Below are 19,169 nucleotides of genomic sequence, written 5' to 3'. Positions count from 1 at the left end.
GTGAAGTAGATTGTGACGTTGAAGAAACTGTGCGTCATGAGAAGCGCTTTTTCCGAATCCTTCTTTGTTCGGGTCTCCTTCTGTGGTTGTTGCCTCAGCAAGACCCCCAGCTAGGAAATGGGAGGTCCGAGGGTCGGTCCCTCGTGAACAGAATCAACGGGACTGGGTAGGTGGAGGCTGAGGCCCGGCGATGACCTCCTTGGAAACAGATTCCGAGGTCGGGGGCGACTTGGAAGTCACAGAGTTTCCGTTTCACCAAAGCTCCTGGTTGCGGCTACGAGGGGCTCTTTCGGATGTCAAGATGAGGAGACGTCAAGTCAGGCCATCCAGGTCAGAGGAAACCCAGGCTTCAGGTCCTGCAGCACCGGCTCCATTCAGTCCCGGTGAGTGTCGCCTTGGCCTTTTTGCGTTTTTCACTGAGGCTTTGCAGACGCTCAAACCAAAAGCGCCCAGGGCCAGTGTTTTTTAGGGCGACTTGAAAATACTCATTTCAGAATCGCAAGTTCTCCACTCCTCCGAGACTGCATTATAGGAGGACGGAAAGAACACGGGGGCGCATCCCGGAATACAGAGGCGGAGGACACGACAGCCTGCTCTGTCTCTTCGGTTGCCCGCTGAGACAGCTATGACACGCCCGCGCAGGAGTCCCCCAAACTTCTGGAACAGCTGCTGGTCTAGTGACGAAGGTAAATCCAAGTTCGAGCTGAGCAGAGTTTGGCATCGCTGAGACTCAAGAAAAGCGTGGCTATGCCGAGAGGACTCCGCCCTGTGACGGTCGGGGTGGCGCTGGTCCTGGACTCACTCGTCCCGCCTGACACCACGGACCGCGACAGTGGCCAAAGAGACTATGACCCGCCAGCCGCGACCAGCGCAGGTTCCCCGGGCACCAACCCCACCCGGCCTCGAGTGCCCGCGTCTGCAAGACTAGAGCGATCGATGCCTTAACGGCCCAGTAGAGACGCGCGCCGGCGGAGGCCAGCCGCGCACTGCCTTATCCAAATATTTTTTTTTAGCGAATTGAACAAGAAATTCGGTAAAATCGGGAAGGCTATGAGATTGTTGTCACTTGAAGGCAACGGGGAGAACTGCACAGGAGGCGACCTCTGTGAAGGCTAGAGGGCGGGTCGCGGTGTGGGCGGCCACGGGGCTAGTGGACTGGACTGTCCATGGCCAGTGTCTCTGGGTCAGGAAACTTTGCAACGTGATATTACTTGCACTCGTTCAGAATTTTTTTTCTTCTCAGAGAAATTTTCTACTTGGAACAACGCGAGTTTTGTAACTTTTTTCAGGTTCAAGAAAACTTTTAACAAGGAAACAAAACAACAATAAACACCTAAAATAATCTCAAATCTAAATCAAGCATTTGCTACGTGTAGAGGTCGACAGTTGGGGTCCTAACAGTTGGCCGGTTAGCTCAGTTGGTTAGAGCGTGGTGCTAATAACGCCAAGGTCGCGGGTTCGATCCCCGTACGGGCCAAGTGGTAATTGCTTTTTAGAAGAAAGTCCTCAATTCTATCATCTGGAAGCTAGTGAAGCATAGCACCTTAAAAGAGAACGCAGCTTCGACTGTTCTGTAGTCCTCACATCTGCAGCTGGAGGAAGACTTTACGGTCTGAGCGAGTATACTTGCTTGTCTAGGCTCAGCAGTCATCGGAATGTTACACATACCCTCTTCTGTTTTTAGGTTGAGAACTCTTTTGTTTCATACCTCATTTCAGAAAATCTTAAACATTGAAACAAATGAAAATCCAAGACCTCTAATGGCAATTGGCATTTGTATCCTTCCACTTCTGAAGAGGTAACAGAAAGAACATGTTTGTGGGGCCGGTTAGCTCAGTTGGTTAGAGCGTGGTGCTAATAACGCCAAGGTCGCGGGTTCGATCTCCGTACGGGCCACATGAGGAATATGTTTTTTTTACTTTAAAACACACAACACACACACACACACACACAAAGCAGAATCTAGTCTACTCTAAGGAGTAGTCATTTCAGTTAGAACGCTTTCAAAGCACTTCATCTTTATTGACCCCAGCCTCACAACTGCCGAGTCTTTCTGTGGTTCTAGTGGCCTTAACGCACAGATGGAATCCATTTGGAAGCAGAGGGAAACAACAGAAAAATGTCCCATACGTCCAGTGTCCTTTTCGTCCCTTTTGGAGACCTTCCCCATCCATTAGAGACACATGATGAGTGTAATGCAATAAATCAGATGTCCTCGGCTATTTCTCCAAACTTTAGTTATCTCTGGGATGGCATCGAATTAGGTAGGGCTTTCCACATTAGGCAAGAACCATGGCATTTAGCCACATTCTCAGACCTTAGATTAGATACTGCGAAAGGTCTGTATCGTGAATTTGTGCTCCAAAAGGCAACAACACAAAAGTCCCCCATTTTCTGAGGATTGCTGTAGGTGTGAGAGACTCTCAAGGAGTCTAAAGATTGGAGGATGTGGGCATCGATCCCACTACCTCTCGCATGCTAAGCGAGCGCTCTACCATTTGAGCTAATCCCCCGTCGTTTTAACTTTTTTGCTAATCCCGTGATGTTTGTACAATTTTGCATGTACTTTCTTGTATATCATGTAAATCCATGGGTTCTCCTAAAGTTGGCTGCTACTTCATGGCCTAAGAAAGTATGGCGGGAGTCAAGAGGGAAATCAGAGACTCGAGATTATTTCGTGGTAACTGCTCAAAAGTGTAGGGAATAAATTGAGAATCTGGAAAGAGAAGTGAGCAAAAGTATGTTTGTTTCCGCCCGGTTTCGAACCGGGGACCTCTCGCGTGTTAGGCGAGCGTGATAACCACTACACTACGGAAACCTCACGTATTGCCTCAATTTTCCTAGTTTGTAGAAATAGATTCTTTCCTTGCCTAGGAATAATTTTTTTTTTTTTCTGTAAAATAAGTAGTTGCCGAAACCCGGGATTGAACCAGGGACCTTTAGATCTTCAGTCTAACGCTCTCCCAACTGAGCTATTTCGGCTTGCCTAGAAATAGCTAGATGATAATCTTTGTTGTATACTTTCGTGCCATTGGTCAGCTAAATCAAAGTAACTAAGGTGACTGCACCTTCCACGCCGTGCTCTTGGTGACTCCCCTCTACTCTGCTAGTGCCAGATGAACACTCCGATTCCACGTTATAAGTGAAGTCCTGTGGAATTTTTCCCTCGGTGGATCGATCACCTCACTTGCCCTGTCCTCAGCTTCTTGGCTTCGAGTGACAGAACCTCCTTATAACATTGATCCTTCCCGGAATAATCCTGGAAATTAGCCTTCTGTGGATGTGAAGGAGTGAGCGCCTAGGCAGTCAGGGATTCGTTCCTTTGAACCAGCAAATGTCTCAGAACACCTTGTTCCACTACTGTGGCCATGCGCCCACGAGAGGGATGACTCTGTGGCCCTGTTTTCAATTTGTCAGGCTAGAGGAGCTTCTTTGATTCTCAGCACCCACAGGGCAGCTCATCGCTTTTTTTAACTTCAGTAGTACGGCGTCTGTCGCCATCTTTTGGTTACCTAGGGCACTACATTCAAATACACATATACATAAGAAATAATTGACCTATTTTCTGTGGATCCTCTGATCCTTTCCTCCCTTTGGGTCACATGCCAACCTGCAGAAGTCCTCCCCACCAGCAACCCCACAGCTACCACCCTTGCCTAGGATCCAGAGTGGGCAACAACAACCAAAGAACAGAACACCCACCAGACAGAGACAAGATCAGATATCTACTCCAAGAAACACCTCAAATACCATAACTCCATTGCCTACATGGACAGGCAAGACAGCATGCCTCCTGGAGAAAGTAGCGACCTACTGCAATAGGCCTTCAGAAATGCAATAGAGAGCAAGCATAAGATGGCATGGGCTGCCGGGCGATGGTGGCGCACGCCTTTAATCCCAGCACTCGGGAGGCAGAGGCAGGCGGATCTCTGTGAGTTCGAGACCAGCCTGGTCTACAGAGCTAGTTCCAGGACAGGCTCCAAAGCCACAGAGAAACCCTGTCTTGAAAATCCCCCCCCCCCAAAAAAAAAAAAAAAAAAAGATGGCGTGGGCTGCATGGCAAATGGCCACCACTTCCACTTGACAAAATTCCAGCATTTCGACATTGCAGACCACACTTCCCTAGCAGAAATTTCTACTTTCATTTTTAATGATTCTCGCTGTATGTAATGGGTGTTCTATGTGCCTCTTCCTTTGGAAAATTTTGTGGGGCTTTGGAGAAGGATGAAAATCTATACAACGGCAGCTTCTTTAAACAAAACAGTTCTTTGGGGGAAAGTTCCCTCCAACGTGGAACCATATAGCGTGATGTCTCCGCACACAGGATTTCCTGTTGTGTCCCCCTGACTACACCGAGAACAGGAAGTCGAGAGATTTACTAACTGGCACACCTGACCCCCAACGATGAAAAGTGAACAATCCAGACTCAGAGCCTGAGGCCGTTAAGGGCAAGAGTTCAGTCAATAAGCAGAGAGGAATCAGAATGGTAGGGTGTCGTGGGAAAAGAGTAAGTAAGACACCAGGACCTTTCCTTTGGGAGCACAGGAGAAGTGACAGTCCCAGTATAGTATGAGAAGACACAAAGGAATTCAACTAGGGTACAACTCCGAGCTTTTTATGCTACACGGTGGAAAAGCTGCAATATATCCATCCCACTTACAAGTTGTAGTGGAGTGTCTGGTCCCCAGTTCTTTCCCCAAGGCCATGCATTTGCATAGGGGCCTCCATTCCTTCAGGGGCCTGAGGAAAGCCCCAGCTTGCCAAAGGGAGTCATTCTTATCTCCAGCAGGAGAGTTACCAAACCTCAGAGAACAATAGGCACTTGGATACTTGCTGAACGCAGTGTTTTTGTCTCAGGGAAAATGCTGCGATGAAGTTAATGTTGGCTTTCATCCCTGAATCCTCGCGTCTGCTTCCAGTCTTGCCTGTAGCTAAGTAAGCTGTTGCACAATTGTAGAGTATAAAACATACAGCCATTTTTCAATAAAGCGACATCTATCTGGTTCGCCCTCAGGCCTGTCAATCCCTTCCTTCCCTTGCCAGCAGCTCACCTCCTCTTTGGGACCTGAACCCCCTGGAGTCCCTGGAGCTGGAATCCGTCAATAAGGCAAGGACTTCAAGATAGCAATTATGAATATGTCCAAGGACCTTAAAAAAGGATCTGAACAAATGCAGTACCGAAAAAGGTGAAAACACAAACAGTTTGATCAAACAATGAAAATCTTTTAAACCCTGAACATCGGTACAAAATTATGAAAGAAAACCTACACTGAACTAAAACTGGAGATATAAAAAAACTTCAGGTGTTAAACAAAAACCTTAAACTAAGCCTCATTAGAAGGTTATGACATTGAAGAAAGAATTACATTAATTTCTCAAAAAAATGCTAAATCTAAAAAAAAAAAAGATTTTTCCCCCTTTTTTCTTTTTTCTCTCTTTCTTTTTTTTCTTTCTCCTTTTTTTTGAAGCAGGGTCTCTCTGTGTAGCTCTGGCTATTCTGCACTCCCTTTTTAGACTAGGCTGGCCTCATACTCAAAGAGATCTGCCTGCCTCTGACCCCACCATTACATTAAAGGCATGAGCTACCGCCACCTGGGGCAAAAAATGCTTTTAATGCAATCTTAGAAGAAAATTTAACCAATCTAAAGAAAAGAGGTTCCTGTCCAAGTACAAGAAGGACACAGAACAACAAATATACAGGAACAGATAAGAAATTCCCCATAACACATAATACTCAAATACTCAATATACAGAACAAAGAAATATTAGAAGCTGCAAGGGGAAAAGATCATCTTATAATGTCATATCTTTATAAATCTTACAAAAATATTTTAAAGATTTATAAAATTCTTTGTTTTATAAACTCTTATAAATTCTAAAAGTTTTAAAAATTCTAATGAAGGCCCACATATTAGAATAACACTGACATCTCAGTGGACACTCTAAAGACAGTAAAACCTGGACAGACGTTCAGAACTCAGAGAGACTTCTGATGCCAGCCCAGACTGCTATACCCAGCAAAACTATCAATCACAGGCAGCAGGGAAATTAAAACATTACCTGACAAAACTAAATTTAAGTAATTTCTATCTCCCAATCTAATTCTCTAAAAAACATTAGAAGGAAAACTTCAGTGTGAGGTTAGCCACATCCAAAAAGACACAAGAGAAAAATAATTCCAGGACAGGAAATCATGAGAGGGGGGTAAACTCACACATGAATAGGAAAAGACAAGAAATCAATAAACACTGTTCATTGCTAACAGATTGACTAATTAGATCAGAAAACAGACTCTGTCTTTCTGCTGATTCCAAGAAACAATCCACATTGTCAAGGATACAGATCACCTGAGGGAAAAGGATGGAAAAAGGAATTCCAAGTGCAAGGACCCTAGAAGCAAGCAGGTGTGCTTATTTTAATATCAGACAAAATAGACTTTCGATCAAAACTGACTAGAAGAACTAGGGAAGGACACTCCATACCCTTTAAAGGAAAACCCACCAAGAAGATATTGTAATGGTGAACAGTTATTCACCAAACACAAGGGCACTCAAGTTCATAAAAGAAATATTACTACAGGCAAAACCACGCATTTCTCCTCACACAGTGGTGGGGTGGCCTCCGTTCCACACCTTCCTCCATAGACATGTCATCCTGCAGAAACCAGAGAAATGCTGGAGATGAATGACGTCACAAGTCAAAAGGACCTAGCAGATGTCTACAGAACATTCCAGCTAAACGCTACAGAATACAATTTCTTTTCAGCAACTCACAGGACTTGCTCAAAAATTGGCCACGTACTAGAATACAAGGCAGTTCTTGACAGATACAAGAGAATTGAAATAATATTCTACCATAGCCTATCCAATCCCTATGGACTAAAGCAAGATATCAACAGTAGCAGAAAGTATACAAAGGGTGGAAACTGAACAATTCACTACTGAATGAAAAATGGGTCAAGACAGAAATCAAGAAAGAAATTAATTATTTTTTAGTCAAATAAAAACAAAGCACACCATATCCACACCTGTTGGACACAAGGAAGGCAGTTCTAAGAGGCCAGTTCCCAGTTCTAAATGAGTACATTGAAAGTCTGGAGAGATCTCACAGCAGTAACCTGGTGACATAAGCCTTGTTCTGAGAGCTCGAGACAATGACAAGAAGGAGTAACACCCCACAGAGCAAATGTCAGGAAACAAACTCCAGCATGGACTCGGTGAAACAGAAACAAACATATAAAACACAACTCAAAGAATCAATGAAATGAGTTAGTTCTTTAAGAAAATCAACACGATTGACAAACTTTTAGCCAAATTAAATAAAGCCCAAGGAAATGATTCATGTTAACAAAAGTAGGAATGGCCGGGCAGTGGTGGCGCTGCCTTTAATCCCAGCACTAGGAAGGCAGAGGCAGGCCAATCTCTGTGAGTTCAAGGTCAGCCTGGTCTACAAAGCTACAGAGAAACCCTGTCTCAAAAATCAAAAAAAAAAAAAAAAAGTAGGAATGAAAAGGGGACATTACAGTAGACACTGAGGAAATTCAGAGAATTATCAGGACATACTTTCAAAATCTTTATTTCACCAAATTGTGGAAAACTTAAAGGAAATAGAAATGAAAGAATGTCTTGTATGCATGATCTATCAAAGTTAAGATCAATTTAAATATGCCCAGAACCTCTAATAAAATAGAAGTACTCACTCAAACAAAACAAAACAAATAACAAAAACAAAAGAAAACCAGTGCAGAATTTTACCAGACCTTAAAAGAAAAATCAACAATTACTTCACAAAATAGTAACTGAAGGAACATATCCTAACTCTTTTTTTCAAATGTTCTACTACCCTGACACAAAAACCACATAAAAACCAACAAAAAAATTATAGACCAATATCACTTATGGATATATATATATATATATCCATATATATATGGATATATATATATATATCCATATCAAAATTCTCAGTAAAATATTTGCAAACAGAAAGGACACAGTCAACAAGGCAAAATGGCAGCCTACATAATGGGAAAAAAATCTTCATCAATCCCACATTAGAGAGAGGGCTGATCTCCAAAATATAGCTAGAACTCAAGAAATTGGTCATCAAATAAGAAATAATCCAATAAAAATGAGGTACAGACCTAAACCGAAAACTCTCAACAGATGAATCTAAAATGGCTGAAAGATACTTAAGGAAATGTTCAACTTCCTTCGTCATCAGAGAAATGAAAATCAAAACAACTCTGAGATTCCATCTTACACCTGTAAGCATGGTCAAGATAAAAAACACTAATGAAAATTTATGCTGTAGAGGATGTGGGGTAAAGGGAACACTCCTGCATTGCTGTTGGGAGTGCAAACTGATACATCCACTTTGGAACCCAGTATGGCGATTTCTCAGAAAATTAGGAAACAACCTTCCACAAGACCCAGCAATACCACTTTTGGGTATATACCCAAAGGATGCTCAATCATGCCACAAGGACATGTGCTCAACTATATTCATAGCAGCATTATTTGTCATAGCCAGAACCTGGAAACAACCTAAATGCCACTCTACTGAAGAATGGATAAAGAAGATGTGGTACATTTATACAATGGAATACTACACAGTGGAGAAAAATAATGACATCTTGAAATTTGCGGGCAAATGGATCTAGAAAACATCATATTGAGTGAGGTAACCCAGACAAATAAAATATGTACTCACTCATAAGTGGCTTTTAGACATAAAGCAAAAAAAAAAAACCCATAAGTTGACAATTCACAATCTCAGAGAGCATAATAAATAAGTAAATCTTAAAAAATACTTGCAAACAGAATTCAAGAACATAGCAAAAATATTATCTACTATGGTTCTTTAAGAGAAAATGGCCCCCAAAGGAGTGGCACTATTAGGAGGTGTGACCTTGTTGAAGTAGGTGTGGCCTTGTTAGATGAAGTGTGACATGTGGGATGGGCTTTCAGGTCTCTTTTGCTCAAGCATTGCACAGTGTGACTCAAAGTCGTCTTCTTGTCGTATGCAAGATGTACGACTCTCAGTTACTTCTCCAGTACCATGTCTGCCTGCATGCTGTCTTGTCCCACCGTGATGATAATACTTCTCCAGCACCATGTCTGCCTGCATGCCGTCTTGTCCCACCATGATGATAATGGACTGAACATCTAAACTGTAAGCAAGCCACCCAAATTAGATGTTTTCCTTTATAAGAGTTGCTCTGGGAGTGGGGGGGGGGAGGAAAGGAGGGAGAGGGAGCTGTGTTTGGTATGTAAAATAAATGAAAAATTAAAAAATAAAGTTCTCCTGGTCATGGTGTCTCTTCATATTAATAGAACCTCTAAGACATATACCACAATCAAAAAGGCTTCATCCCAAAGATGCAGGGATGGTTCAATATATGTAAATCAATCAATAACATTACAATCATAGCAACCATTGCACAATGTAGATCACCAGGATTCACTGTTAGAAGAATAAACGAGTGCTTGACTGCACAGCCCTCTTTGTGCCTCAGCTGCAGCCGTGCATCTTCACAGCACCAAGCTGAGGAGGGATTTGCCCTGCTCACTCCATCACACAATAGCAAGGAAGAGCAAATATATTTGTGCAGTACCCAGTGTAGCCTGACTCTCCTCACTACCCATCTCATCAAACAACCAGGAACTGATGTCAATATGATCACCATCAGCAGTTGTCATTGTTTTTCTTCAGATGTGGCTCAGAATTCTCCACAGTCCTTCCTTGTCACCCACTGTCAACACAAGCAACTAATAGACCCTGGGTAGAAAAGGAGGCCTCCTTCCCCTGAGGATGGACTTCAGGGTCTGCTGGTGAGGAGACCAGACCTGAGGTTGCATCAAATAGCCCCTCCCATCAGCAGCTTCACGTTAGAAATACTGAGCCTGAGTCTCCCAGGACCCTGCATCCACTTGCCCCTTTTAAAGACCATAGCATCACTGGAAATTGCACCATGTCGACTAGTGCTGGATCTGAAGCATCTCATACACAGAATGATGGCGTCCACACCCCCTCTGGTTTTCATCTAAACAGAGCAGGAACAGTTACAACTGCCCTTTGCCCCTCTCCTCCCCTTGTTTGGGTCCTCTGGCATTCTCTTCCCTCAGAAGTCTTTCCTTCCTGCTCTCCTTTGTTGAAAAGTAACACAGGGGGTTCTCCATTCCCTGAAGAGCAAGTAGATGGTCCTCAAGGTTGTGCTCTGTGCATATCATCCTGTTGTGTCCTTTGCTTCCATCTGGGTCTGCATGTAATGGCTATTCTCAGTTGTCAGTGAAGAACCAAAGTTCCTCCATTTTGTCTTGTTTAAGCTATTTCTCATAAAACATTCCAGTCCTCAGAAATGGCTAGGGGCAAAAGTAACAGGGTAGTCAACTGGAAAGCACAGATAATCACAGAATGTTTCCACCCGAAGATCAGCCGACAAGCAATAGGTGAGGTTCGAAAATAAAATTTTTGAGGTCTCTAGACACAAGCCAATCAGGATTGAACACGTCACCCCACACCCTGCCAATGTAACTTTGCTAGTTTTTGCCTTTAAATAATCCCCTCTAGAAGGTTGGGGTACCTCCTCTTGCCACTGCTGTGCCCGTTGCTTTGACAAGGTCTCTGCCAGTTTGCACTGTGCACACAATAAACCTTGCTTTTGCATTTCGGTGAGTCGGATCTCCCTGGTGGACATGATAACCACTACACTACAAAAACACCTCTATAGGCAGGCAGCTTGTTACTCTACTATCCAGGACAGTTACAGTCTAACAGCTAAGTTGCCATTCAGAAGTTACATATCTACATCAACAGAAAGAAATCAAACTACAGATAAAAGCTGTGGATGAGAGGCGAGTTAATGGCACAGGGAAAGTGTACTGGCTGGTTTTCTGTGCCAACCTGACACAAACTACTCTCGTCATAGAGGAAGGAGCCTGAGTTGAGGAAATGCTGCCTTGAGAGCCAGCTGTAAGGCATTTCCTCAGTTAGTGAAGTGAGGGAGGAGGGTCCAACCCATTGTGGATGATGTCATCCCTGAGCTGCTGGTTCTGGGTTCTATAAGAAAGCAGGCTGAACAAGCCAGGGGAAGCAAGTCAGTAAGCAGCACCCCTCCATGACTTCTGCATCAGCTCCTGCCTCCAGGTTCCTACCCTGTTTCAGGTCTGTCCTGATGTCCTTTGGTGATGAACAGCAATGTGGAAGCAGAAGTTGAATGAACCCTTTCATCCCCAACTTGCTTTTTGGTCATGGTGTTTCATCATAGCAATAGAAACCCTGACTAAGAGATAAAATAAGGAGCAAACAGATTCAAAAGTAACAAAACAGCGGCCCCTGGACCTTTTGGTCCCTTTTATTTGTAGCGGCTTTCCCGCCCCCAGGACCTCCTGGCTAGTCATCAAGTCCCAAAACGAAGAGCCGAGGTTCTCATAGACAATATTCTCAGAAGCTGCTCAGACAAAAGCTTATACTTGCTTATACCATTTGCAGAGAGAGAGAGAGAGAGAGAGAGAGAGAGATTCTCAACCTGTGGGTCACGACCATTTCGGGGTGTGGGGGTGTTCGAGTCGCCCAAAATAACCGGGGGAAAAGAATATTTACATTATGATTCATAAGAGTAGCAAAATTATAGCTATGAATTAGCAATGGAAAGAATTTTATAGTTGGGGGTCAGGGCAATATGAACAACTATATTGAAGTGTCTCAGCTTTAGGAAGATTGAGAACCTCGGCCCTAAGACAAAGATACGTGGTGAGAGGGAAGTGGGGTTTGAAGAAACGTGGAGAGTCAACAAATTCCTGATGGCAGTGGGATGGTCAGGCTTCCTTTGCTTGTTCTTAGAAGAGGATGGAGAATGTGTTCCCTTAGGGCTCCATCCAGAAGATGGGCTCCATTGAAAAATTAGAGAACAATAAAAGCCAACATTGTTTCCGCCCGGTTTCGAACCGGGGACCTCTCGCGTGTGAGGCGAGCGTGATAACCACTACACTACGGAAACCCACTGTTCTAGGTACTTTACAGTTAACAACAGAAATTTTATACTTTCTAATGTGCCATTCAGGAGCTACAGATGCACACTTAGAGAGAGAACTGCAAAGGGAAGGCGACCAAACCAAAGATAAAAGCCATAGTGGAGAGGAGACACGGCCAGGGGAAGATTAATAAATGCAGCTTGGGCGGCGCACCAAGGGGAGAGAGCTCCGGGAGGGAGATGCGCGGCTGTAGGAATTCCGGGGTGGAGACGCAACGTGCATCGCAGGGGAACCGCGTGCGAGAAAAACACACAGAGGGAAGGAGCCTGATCACCTGGAGACACCTCGAGGAGATCACTGTTGACACTGGAGAGCTTTTGAGAGAATCCGGACAGGTGACGCAAAAAGTCACAGCAACCTGTTAAGCAAAGGATTTACACACACACACACACACACACACACACACACACACACACACACCCTCTCTGAGCTTAGAAAAGGAAAACTGAAAGCAGTAGAGCGGATTCCACTCAGGCGACGCCGTCGGTGGCAGTGCAGGGCTCCAGTGAGGCGCAGAACAGCCCTCCACCAACATGGTCGAGGGGGCAAAGAGATAGACGAGGAAAAGAAAGATTCCAGTAGAGGCCGACAGGGAATTTACTTCTGTAATGTCTGGCCAGTGAAGTAACAAATAGAGACGCTTACGAATATTTGCTCAAGAGAGTGAGAACATTTCCAATGGCAAAATCTCAGCATCTCAATAGAAACGTGATCTCAGATCAGAACAATAATTGGAGGATGTGGGCATCGATCTCACTACCTCTCGCATGCTAAGCGAGCGCTCTACCATTTGAGCTAATCCCCCGATGTTTTTGCTGTTTTTCTGCTACTTTCTTGGAGACCCATTGAACCCACTGTACCTCACAACGTTTACCTGCTATATCCAGGGCCCATGAAAACATGACAGTGAAAGCAAAACTTAAGAGCCGAGATTCTTATGTGGTAACGGCTGAAAAATGTAGGGAGTTAGCTGACAGTCTGAAAACAGAAGTGGGGAAAAGGGTATCATTTCTGTTTCCGCCCGGTTTCGAACCGGGAACCTCTCGCGTGTTAGGCGAGCGTGATAACCACTACACTACGGAAACTCCCCGCAACGCAGTAATTAGTTAGTTTAAAGATACATTCAAAAAATTAGCTCAGTAAATGATTCAATGGTGGTATTTGTTGTATATATTTGTATCATGGGCTAGCTAAATAAAAGTAACTAAGGTGACCGCCCCCTCCATGACCCGCCCCTTAGTGGCTCCACTCTTCTCTGCCGCTGCCAGCTGAGCACTCGGATTCCACACTATAAGTGAAGTTCTGTGGAATGGTCCCTCAGTGGCTGGTTCACCTCACTTAACACCATGTCCCCAGCTTCATTCCAGTGGTTGCAAATGACAGAGCCGCTTTACAAAAGGCTGCGTAGCTAACGTTCCATGTTTATCTGCTGTTTTCATCTGTCCTGATGAACAGTAGCTTAATTTCGTATCTGGGTTTTTGGGAAAAATCCTTCTGAGAATGTGGAGGAGCCGGTGTCTCAGAAGACAAGGATGCTTACCATGGACAGAGCAAGAGTGAGTCAGGCCTGGCGGTGTGCCCTATTGCAAAATCACTAAAGGACTTTTTAGTCTAGTGCCTTTAATGGTTGTAATAATTTACATCTCATCAAAACTGAGCAAGCATCCTCCTTTCTCCACGTCTCAAGAACACCAGCTCTTTTCTCTTTTCTCTTTTTCTGGTAGGATAGGAGTGAGGCCTACGTCACAGGGCTTTGATTCTCGTTTCCTTGGTCGCCCATGAACTGGGCACATTTTCAGAGGTCAGTTTGTCATTTGTCTTCTTTGAAACTTGCCCATTCTGATCCTTTGCCCCACTTTGCCAGGTTGTTTGTTTTCCAGCTGTGGTGCTTGGTGTGTGTGTGTGGACAGCAAACCCTCATCCGATGTGCGATTGTCCATGCTTTCTCCCACTCTGTAGGTGCCCGAGGCTCTGCTGATTCTTTCCTTCTCTGTGCAGAAGCCTGTGTTTCAGGGCAAGAAGCCTGTGCGTTCTGTCTATGCTTTGGTAGCCTATACTTTTAAAATACACCCAAAATCTCACCCAGACTCATGCCATCATGGTTTCCCTCTACATTCTTCTGGTTGTTCTATGGTTTCAGGTCTTACATTTAAGTCTTCTATAATACATTTGGTATTTGCCCCTGCTGTGTGAGATGCACTGAATTCCATTCTTCTGCACACAGATATCCAGTTATCCCAACACTGTGTACTGGAGAAAGCGTTCTTTCCCTGTGTGCCCTCACATTTCCCTTCTCTTTTAGTTATGCTATTGTTTTGTTGTTTCTTGGAGATGGATGCACCCTACAAACCCAAGCTGGCCTAGAACTCACTGTATACCCCAAGCCTGTTCAAACCTCCTGTCAATCCTCCAACCTCAGACTCCTGAGTGTTGGGATTGCAGCCATGAGTCAAATTTTTCCCAGATGCCCCACCCTGTCCAGCTGTGTCTTAACAACCTTTTGAAGAATGGACTGGGTATATATATTCATGGATTTATTTCTGGATTTTCTATTCTGTTTCGTTGGCCTACACATGTTTTTAATGTCAATATCACAGTGTTTGGGTCATTATAACCTTGTAGAATATATTTATATTTTGATTAGATAGTATAATTAATCTACTTTTTTTCTTCTGAAAGTGATATTGTTTCTTTCACTGATTTTATGCCATTTTAAATGTCTTCAAGTTTTCAGCCTGCAGGATAAATGCATTGTTATTTTATAGCTACTGTAAATAGATTTTTAAAAAACTTTCAGGGATTTTTTTGCTAGTGTTTAGAAACGCTGCTGATCTTTGTGCTGATGCTACAGCTTCCCTGACTTTGTCGATTCTATAGTGTTTTAGATTTTTCAGTCCCCACCAGAGGTGGCCTTTCTGCTACCCAGCATGCACTTGAGCGCAGAGGTGGCGCATGCACACAGTAGAGAATGGTTCAAGACCCACAGAGCCTTGGCGGCGAGACCAAGGCAAAGTACTGTTCATCCTGCCAAGCCCAGGACTCACACCTCAGCCCCAGGCCCTAGGCAGAAACACAATCCACAGCGCCTTCTTGCGGCGGGAAGTTCCCCTCCGTCAGGGACGATTAGATGCAGCTCTTGGGTAGTGTTGATGCCTGTCTGTCTGGGGCATTCGGATTGCCTACAAAGTCTCTCTCTGATGGCTATGAAGCTGTGGTAGGTTCTTTCGATGTGAACTGCAAAGGTTGTTTATCAAAGAAAATTGAGCAAGATGAGCTGCCGGTTTTTTTTTTTTTTGTGTGTGTGTGTGTGTGTGTGTGTGTGTGTGTGTTCATTCTCGGAGGGGAGGTTTAAAACAGCCAAGAGTCCTTAGATGGACGCTCTCCTTGCAAAGTGGGGCGGTATAGAAGATGCTGCTGCTGGACCGGTGACAGGTTCTTATCTTTTCCTTCGGAAACGTTTTTGGACCTCCCTGCAGACCTTCCTAGTGTGTGGTGACCAAATGCAAGTTATAACCGAGCTTTTTGAGGAACATTTCAGGAAGAAGCTTTCTGAAGATTTTCGTGACATGGGTGAAATATATTGATACAGCCAACGCCCCCAACTTCCCGGCAGAAAGAAAATACTTTAAACCAGGAACGCGTTCAGAACGCGTTCATGATAGGCAACGGGCCACATCCAGGCAACAAGAATTTTTTGGCCCATAGACAGGGTCGCTATTGTCCCTCCAGCCTCTCTTAGGTCATTCTTGGAGCTTCAACCAACATTCTTGGAACGTTCTTGGAACCTTCCCGTACTTTCTCAGTGATTCACTTCCTTAACGTTGTTGACATCTACTGCCTTCCCGACATTTGTCTCCCCTCCAGCTTCTCGGCTTAGCAGATGTAAACAGTCTTTTGTTTTTCATTCTTTTACCTGTGTTTTTAGGAAGCAGGGGAGGAGCGAGCGGCAGCTCTCCTGTGCAGGGATCGGGACAAAAGCAGGAGTTGGCGCTCTTTGCAGATTCCAGAGATCAAACTCAGGTCCTCGGTCTTGGCGGGAAGTAGTTTTACCTGCTCGGTTCTCTCCCTGGTCCTAGATCATCTCTCTTGAAGCCCCATTTTCTGACAGATTCAAATCCCTAACCTCACTAGGAGGGAGGAACCTAGAAAGAGTTTCTATGGTCTCCAAACAGGAACCCAGGAGTCTGAAACTGATAGGAACTGGTCTGCCTGAGATCTCAGCACTTTGAGGTGGAGTAGGATTGAGAAGTCAAGGCCATCCTGGTCAAGGTGGGCAGGCCCAATGTAAGCGACAACTATGTAGTGAGAGGCCCTATCTTTACGCAAGAAAATGAGAGAAAAATGCCTCATTGGTTGGGTTCCTGCCTATTCTTCTGGGGAGGAGAGCAAATGCTCAACTCTGATGCTCCTCTCACTGCTTGTTCTGCTGCCCCCTTTTCCTGGTCCGTTCCTTGGAGCAGCACCCTCAGTGTTTACAGTAACTACCCTAGGTTAACATCTGCTTGCATGAGGGAAGGGCTGAAGTAGAAATGTCAGCATCTGGAAAAAGATTAACTCATGGTCTAGGTAGCTCACAGGCGTGGGATTGTATGCTATCCCAAACCAGGTATTTGAATGAAGAACATGGTGACCACACACACACTACAGTCATGTTTTCAGCCAAGTAAGGCTTCTCTGCCTATCTTGCTGCCTGCCTATTTCCTTTGACTTTTTACCTTCAGGATTTTCTTCCATTTTAAGAGGCTGGTTTTCTTTGGGGATAGAGTTGGTGCTGGGCATGTGTCAAGTAAGACTAAAGATATTGACAATCGGGCAGGGCTGGGTATAGAGTAGTCCTGAAGGGAAGGCCATCTCAAAGGGTGGGAGGTCTTCCTGACCCTTGGCACACAGCCTGTCACTGGCTTGGACTTCTCATGAGGTAGAGGTCAGGGAACTGGGCCATGAGGCTTCCAGTACCGAGCTAGGAGAGAGCGAGCCTCAGAAGCCTGCAGCAGCAGCAAAGGCTTAAACAGAGTGACTGTGTTACCACAGCCCACACACCCGGGATGTGACAGAAATGACGGTGGTTACTTATGCGTCTCCTGATGTCACTGGGATCTCTGCTCCTCCTGAGGACCTGGGTTCCCAGCATTCACAAGGCAGTTCACAGCTGTCAGTAGGGGATATAACGAGCTCTATGCACAGACAAACATGAAGGTATATATATACATAAGAAGTCTTTTTTTAAAAAGACCAATTTAAGGGGCTGGAGAGATAGCTCAGCAGTTAAGAACACTGGCTGTTCTTCCAGAGGGCCCAAGGTTCAATTCCCAGCACCCACATGACAGATCACAACTATCTTTAACTTCAGTTCCTGATGTGGGAGTGATTTCTTATTAATAAAGAAACTGCCTAGACCCATTTGATAGGCCAACCCTTAGGTAGGCGGAGTAAACAGAACGGAATGCTGGGAGAAAGAAGCTGAGTCAGGGAGTCGCCATGATTCTCCCACTCCAGACAGACGCAGGTTAAGATCATTCCTGGTAAGCCAGCTCTTGGGCTACACAGATTAATAGAAATGGGTTAGATCAATATGTAAGAGCTAGCCAATAAGAAACTGAAACTAATGGGTCAGGCAGTGTTTAAAAGAATACAGTTTCCGTGTAATTATTTCGGGTAAAGCTAGCCGGGTGGCGGGACACAGCCCGCCGCTCCGTACTTCAACAGAGTGGCGCCCAACATGCTAATGAACTCCACTTAAAACCTGAGAGGGCTTAAAAAGGAGAGAGAGAGAATTTAAGACAGCTTTTTGTTGTTTGTGGGTTGCATGCCACAAAGAAATTGTCCTGACTCACCAGCAGGAAAAAACTGGCTGTTTTAAAATGCCGGCTTTCTGGGCTGTGCCGCCATTGCGATCTCTGTCTGGCTCCTGTGGGAGACAGAGCTTTTGAATGGAACATTTGGAGTAAAGCTCTACAGCTTGCTTGATGGCAACGTGGACTGCTGTGTGCCTGAAACTGTATGTGGCTCAGGGGCACCAAATGGCTCTGAGGCAGGAGCAGCTTGGCTCAGCTCTGCCATGCTAAACTGTGCTGGTCTCAGGCAGGAACTACCGTAATTACCATAAAAACAGCGCATTTAAGGTTTCAACTGGGCAGGACACAGGCGGTACCGTATTACCTGTACATGGCGCAACTTAAGTTTTTAAGAAGTGCTTAACATTTTAAGAAATGCTCCTGGATAGTAAAAAAAAAATGTTACAGATTCACAATAAAACGGATTCAGACATAAAAGACCACACTGTTGGATGAATGTACGTAGGATTGAGAGAGAGAAAAAAAAAGAATATAGAGAATAAAATTAATGGTTAAAAAAAAAGGTAAAGTCTTTAAAGAGACAGAGTACAGATAATTATAGATTAAAAGAAATAAAGTAAAAATAAGCCACGTAAAAATGAAAAATTCACAGAGAGTCTGGATTATGTACATTGTGTTTTCTTTAAAATTTTTGACTGTAAAGGAGCTACATACAGAGAGACATTTCATTACATGGGCTGCCAAGCTAAACCAAAATGGATATCATGAGGGTATGACTTCAGAATTTGGGTCTAAGGATATGATGCTTTGGGAAGGGTCTTCTTTTGTTTTCACAGAGGACCAGACCCTGTGGATTTCTTCTATCCCAATTTGGTATGATAGACCACGCCCTCCTGAAAGGTTGTTGTGAACATCTTCAGAAAATTGCTTCGCTCAACTGCAGACTGAGATGAAACTAGCACACAGGTTATACCATGAAAGACCTAATTAACGACGCCCCCATTCAGCAGGAAGCAGTTTGGAGAGAAAAAACTGCGCCCATGTTCCCAAAATATTGTTTATAAATGTTCTTTTACATTTAAAGGGGGATATGATATAGGTATGAATAATTTGCATTGGTATGGATTTTAAGGTCAATTTTGTTATATGTATATGTATTTTTGATCTTGAATAAGGTGTGATTGTGTAGTTCATTTTTAAAATGTAATGTATAATTAAGAAATATAGGTTAATGGTTAATCATCAATAATAGTCAATCTTGTAGTCATGTTAGTTAGATTTTCTAGATATATAGAGATACATTTCAGTTAGATAGACATTCTTCATATCTTTCAAAGAC

The 19,169-nt window shown here is 44.1% G+C and overlaps 7 non-coding genes across 7 annotated transcripts; 2 read left to right on the top strand and 5 right to left on the bottom strand.

The window, feature by feature from the left end:
• The first annotated feature begins 1,403 nt into the window (after positions 1 to 1,403).
• On the top strand, positions 1,404 to 1,477 carry Trnai-aau. The gene has a single exon. It is a non-coding gene; the product is annotated as a tRNA-Ile (tRNA).
• Positions 1,478 to 1,822: 345 nt separating this feature from the next.
• Positions 1,823 to 1,896, top strand: Trnai-aau. The gene has a single exon. It is a non-coding gene; the product is annotated as a tRNA-Ile (tRNA).
• A 544-nt stretch (positions 1,897 to 2,440) lies between these two features.
• On the bottom strand, positions 2,441 to 2,513 carry Trnaa-agc. The gene has a single exon. It is a non-coding gene; the product is annotated as a tRNA-Ala (tRNA).
• A 232-nt stretch (positions 2,514 to 2,745) lies between these two features.
• On the bottom strand, positions 2,746 to 2,818 carry Trnav-aac. Its single transcript has one exon. It is a non-coding gene; the product is annotated as a tRNA-Val (tRNA).
• A 91-nt stretch (positions 2,819 to 2,909) lies between these two features.
• On the bottom strand, positions 2,910 to 2,982 carry Trnaf-gaa. Its single transcript has one exon. It is a non-coding gene; the product is annotated as a tRNA-Phe (tRNA).
• An 8,946-nt stretch (positions 2,983 to 11,928) lies between these two features.
• On the bottom strand, positions 11,929 to 12,001 carry Trnav-cac. Its single transcript has one exon. It is a non-coding gene; the product is annotated as a tRNA-Val (tRNA).
• A 1,046-nt stretch (positions 12,002 to 13,047) lies between these two features.
• Positions 13,048 to 13,120, bottom strand: Trnav-aac. The gene has a single exon. It is a non-coding gene; the product is annotated as a tRNA-Val (tRNA).
• Between the last annotated feature and the right edge of the window lie 6,049 nt (positions 13,121 to 19,169).

The sequence above is a fragment of the Microtus oregoni genome, unplaced genomic scaffold, assembly GCF_018167655.1.
Source record: "Microtus oregoni isolate MIOR12 unplaced genomic scaffold, Mior012 000042F_ref0000377, whole genome shotgun sequence".
Taxonomy (NCBI): domain Eukaryota; kingdom Metazoa; phylum Chordata; class Mammalia; order Rodentia; family Cricetidae; genus Microtus; species Microtus oregoni.
Note: the sequence above shows the minus strand (reverse complement) of the source record. Positions and strands in the feature narration are given on the sequence as shown.